The sequence below is a fragment of the Kryptolebias marmoratus genome, linkage group LG5 (genome assembly GCF_001649575.2).
Source record: "Kryptolebias marmoratus isolate JLee-2015 linkage group LG5, ASM164957v2, whole genome shotgun sequence".
Taxonomy (NCBI): Eukaryota; Metazoa; Chordata; class Actinopteri; order Cyprinodontiformes; family Rivulidae; genus Kryptolebias; species Kryptolebias marmoratus.
The window spans coordinates 12753398-12758915 of record NC_051434.1 but is presented as its reverse complement, the minus strand read 5'-3'; positions in this window follow the sequence as shown (position 1 = coordinate 12758915).

Sequence of the window (5518 nt, the reverse complement as noted above, 5' to 3'; positions counted from 1 at the left end):
GGGGTGGTAGAGGGGGGTGGGGGTGGTAAACTTAATCGCATTTCCACCCTACTTCATATATCAGCATCTGTTTTTTGTTAATCGTTTCAAAATAAATAAATAAAAACAGCAGAAGTTGAATTCCGTGTTGGGAATAATCTGCCAGAAGTCCTTCTAATGTCTTATTGACGGCGGGATAAAATCCCATCAATCTCAGTTCGGGGCTGATGATAATGCGATCTGTTTTTTTTGTTTTTTTTTTTCTCCAAGAACTCTGAACTTGTATAAACCTTTAATCTTCTTCTTTTTTTTTTTTTGAAGCAGATAGTTATCATTGTCTGACTGGGAGGGATAATGGCAGCTATAATTTCTTCTGAGAGAGCTACACACAAGGATACGCCTTGTTTCTGTAAAACTGTCCTGAATCTGTGTGTGCGCGTGCGGTGTGTGCGTGTGTGTGTGCGTGCGTGCGTGTGTGTTCCTCGCCGACACACACCTAACCCGGATTATGGGGTTATTAATTACAGCGGCTTGCTGGTGCCATCCGACCGGAATGGTAATCACTACGTAGCGAGTCAATAGCACGCGCGACTCACACTTAACGGGCGAGCTCAGACGGGCGCGCGCGCGCGCGTTTTAGCATCGACCTGGGGGGGTCCAGACAGTGAAGTGAGGAGGAGGATGGTGGATGGCATATGGGACGTGTGGATGCAGAGGAAGTTTGAGACGGAGGGTGGTGTGTGTGTGTGTGTGTGTGTGTGTGTGTGTGTGTGTGTGTGTGTGTGTGTGTGTGTTTGAATTGTTATGTGACTGTGTCTGCACGTGGCTGCGCGTCCAGTCCAGCCCTCCCCGACGCTCGAGGCGGCAGGTGTTCCAGTGTCTCCCCCCCCACCCCTCCGAAAAGAGCAGGTTTTATGTCGCCTCCTCAAGTTAGTGGCTTGGTTGCCATGGGGATGCCCCAACAGAAAGAGGCCTGTGTCTGGGGGGCCGGTGGCGGGGAGGAGAGGAGGAAGAGTAGGAGAGAAGGAGCTTTTAGTTGCGCCGTGCTCTCCGGACTTCATCCTGAGGAGAGAGAGAGAGAGAGAGAAAAAAAAGAAGAAGATCAAGTCAGAAGCATGAAAGTTAGAGGTCACTGTGTGTGTTCATGGAAAAAAAAATGTCACTAAATCCCAGAGCTGCTGATGCGTGAAAACTCACATGAAACACTAAAGTGATGCCTGTAAATCCTGACAATGGGGTTGAAAACTTCAACAAAGGCATCCGATATCACACGTGCTATCAGTTTACTCTGCAGGTGTGACAGCTGTTTGCCCGGAGTCTTATTATCACTGTACCCTGTGGCATGGACCCCCCCCTCCGTTTAGGGTGGATGCTGTAGGCAGGCCCAGAGTCAGTCGCTCCTCTGACTCTCTGTGGATCCTCTGCTGTGTGTGGGCGGTGGGAGTAAGAAGATCTTGGACAGACTGGGAGTCACCTGTCCCTTGTTGGCCTCTCTCATCCCCCCCACGGGAGGGCCGTAATTCTCTCTTGGCCAGGCTGTTCAGCAGCTGCCATGTGCACACACACTCTCTCTCACACACACACATGGAAAGATGATGTGCCAAGGCACAAAGGCAGATACATTCAAACTTATAACTCCCATCTCGCCCTATTTGTTCCACATGGGCGGTTCCACTTTCACTTCAAGCTCGGGTCCTCTACCAGAGGCCTGGGAGCTTCAGGGTTCTGTTCCTAGGACGTCGCTCTTCTGGACAGAGATCTCTGAGGTTGTTCCTGGGATCTGTTGGAGCCACTCTTCCAGTTTGGGGGTCACAGCACCGAGAGGCCTTGACTCTCCACAACTTCTCTGTTTCCTCTTTCCGACCTTGGTATTTCTCCAGCTTCTCACAATCCTTCTTCCTGATGTAACAGTCTCTTGGGGCTGCTACATCTATCACCACTGCTTTCTCCTGTATCTTATCTATCACCACAATGTCCGGTTGGTTAGCCATCACCTGTCTGTCAGTCTTGATCTGGAAGTCCCACAGCATCTTAGCCCTGCCATTCTCCACCACCTTAGGTGGAGTCTCCCACTTTGACTGTGGGACTTCCAGTCCATACTCGGTACAGATGTTCCTGTACATTATTCCAGCCCCTTGGTTATGGCGCTCCATGTACGCTTTGCCTGCCTGCATCTCACATCCTGCTGTTATGTGCTGGACTGCCTCAGAGGCATCTTTGCACAGCCTCCATCTTGGGTCCTGCCTGGTATCATAGACCCCAGCCTCTATTGCTCTTGTGCTACCAAGATTAGTGTCTCTGTGCTGTCCTTTAATTAGTCTAGGAGTTGTTATATGTAAATATTTTTTTTCTGATCTATTGATATGAAAATAATAAAAATTATTAAATACATTGAATGTAAAGAAATTGATTTTTTTATTGTTTCAAAAAAATATTGTACAATATTGGCAATAAAGGTTGAGGTTGAGGAGCTGAAATCTTCAATATACAAGTTGTTTTTGCTTGAAAAGTTTTAAGTTGTTTAAATGACTAAAATATTGAGTTTAACTCAATGCCTCTTTTCTGCTCAGTCCTGACATCACCACTGTCATCCTTTAATAAATGGCTACAATTAAACACAGCCTCGATGCAGTATTTTTTATAAACTTTTTCTCTTTTTTTTGCCTGTCTCTCCTCTTGTTTCTAATGTTTTGATGCAACAAATACGACAAAGTAATACAAAAAAATCCCAACTGCAATGAAAATAATCTTTTTTTTGTGCTTGTGTGGTCAATAAAGGTGTGAAGAAATAATCCAAATATACATCTAAATTTTAGAAAAAGCAATAAAACCAAGATGAACTGGTTTGTGGTTTTTGTCGTCCTTCAGCCATATTTAGGAGTTAGGAAAAAGCTCATTGTTATGAAATTTATGGATAAAATAAAAACACCAAAATGGAATGAGAGGTTCCTGAGTGGGCTTTAATGGAGTGGGGTTTCAAGTAGCATCAGCCACAGCAGATGTAACAAAACAAATCTTTTCTGTTTTATTCATATGTGAGCTTGAAAATGAATGTATAGGGCAGCACTTTGCATATTATAATTTAGAAGATATGTGATTAAACCTTAAATGAGAGAGGGACGTTGTCGCATTTCTCCTCAAATAAGAGAAAATTTCGCTGCATGAGTCCCTTCAAGAGAGAAATCGGTTCGTAACAGAACAGTCACTCTTTCATATGTGTGAGTGTGTGAACGTGTGAGGCATGTGCGTCTCTCCTCTCCCCTATCAACACATCTAACTGGTTTGTTCTCGTGGTACGTTGGATGAAGTATTCGGTCGGTGCGATGGCTCTCAGAGCTGATTTCACGTGAACACTGATAATGAAAAATATGTAAATCTCCCGCTTTACAGTAATTGGTCTGGGACCTATTGTCATCATTGTGCCTTTTGTGATGCAAATGCTTTAATTTTGGGGTTTGCCCATAAAGTTGGGCATGGAAAATTGCCATAGATACTTCCATGTCATCACCTCCCCTCCCCTCCAAGGGTTCACCTTCGTCCAATGGAAGTAAGTGGATTCTGCGGGCAGCACTGGAGACAAGTTTGCATGAAAATCACAGCACTGAGGGGGATCGACCTTCTTCTGATCTTCTGTGCATCTCCAAAATGCATGCCTCGTAATAATGGGGCTCGGCTGCACGCCTGTAATTCACCCATTCATCGGGATAATCGGACATCAAGTCTCGTCACGTCTGAACCGTGTCCAGCATGGAAAAGAGGAAAGCAAAAAATGTCTGTCAGACAAATTTAGACTATTTTACCCAAAATTAGTTGGCAAAAATAAAAACCAAAATTAAAGCTGCATTCATTTTTTTAAAAATGAAGACTCGCAAACACTGCTTATATGCAAAGATCTTCCTTTTAAATTAAAACTCAACAGGGCGAGAGCAGCTGCAAAGACAATTAAAAAGTTCAAGAAGTAAAACAAGACATACTTCAAAAGGAGATGATATCATTATTCACATAAACAGAACTAAAAATAAATGAATAAATATGAAGGAGGATACTGCTCAGAGGAAGCAATAGATGAATTTTTCAGAAAGTGGTGCCGTTTGTCCTTATTTGAAATTAGCACTTGTTAGTCCTGACTTTAAGGATGTTAGCCTTATGTTTGTAAAAAAAAAACAAAAAAAACTCTCTTTTCTTTTTTCTTTTAATAAAGAAGGGAAATTAGATTTAGAAAGCACGGTGAAGAGATGGAGGTTAAATGTTAACTCTTTAAAAATGAATGATGCTTATTATAACAACAATTTTATATTATTTGATATTCTGTACATAATGTACAGCTTTTAATTGTGTTTTATATAAAAATGAATGTGTTATACAATTTAAATACTATTTTCTTCCCCTACACAAATAAATGAATTATGGATTAGGTCAAGTTTATTTAACTCTTTAAAACAGAAAAACAAAAGACTTAAAGGATTGCTGGAAATCAGCATTGAATGAATGTTGTTAAAGCCAAAACAGCTGTCTAAATACCTTATTTTTTAGTGTTTTTGATTTGAATGTTTTGTATTTGTGTATAATCTATGATAAAAAAAATAACCACTAAATCTGTATCATTCACTACTAAATGTCTACAGCAAAGTTTGTGATAAATGAGTGAAATTTAGCAGTGTTGTATTTTGTTGCCAACAATTACGAGTGGTTTGTTTACATTTGAACATGGACGGATTTCGAGTCTGTAAAATAATCCCCAGATGTAAACAGAGTCAGAGGGAGAGCGATGGAATCAGAGACGTCGGGTGGAGAGAGAAAAGGTGAAGTTCTTCTTCTTCTTCTAAAAAGAAACAGTGACTAAAAGCTGTGAGGACTAGCGTCGACAGAGGAGAGTCATGTTGGGGAGGAAATCGAGCGGCGGCAAAGCAAAAAGTTGGAGCTAAAATCAGATTAAATAAACTGTGCCGAGATATTCCGAACTACTTGATCGTCAGATTTTATCCTAAACATAGGTACAGTTTTCTAACACACTTTCTTTTCTTTCTTTTTTTTTTACAAAAACCCTGATGAGTTTGAGTTGCATTAACTCTCAGTCATTTAATGGTGTAGCAATTGTGCTGGAGTGTAAAAAAAAAAATCAATTTAGAAACATTTTGACAGCTATTATTTAAAAAAATTAAAAAAAATAAATGACTAAGCCAAATTTTGCAACAAACTCGTCAGTTGTTTGGTGCATCTTGTGTATTTGTTTGTGAGCATGTCTAAGGTGTCCCATTAGTTTGGACGAGAAAAATGGCTTCATTATTATTATTATTGTTGTTGTTATTATTAATATTATTGGTTGCCAGTTAGTCTCATCCTGGACCACCCGAGCAGAGGAACCACGGGGGCCTTGGACCTGACCTCTCAGGCCGGGCTGAGCTCATGTTGAAACACGGGACTCCTCCAGGCCGTGGAGCCGCAGAGAGCGCGGCGGCTCCACGCTTTCTCCGCCGCCGCGCTCCCGGTTTTGACACAGGAGACAAAACCCGCGGAGCGGGGCAGGAGGAGGAGGAGG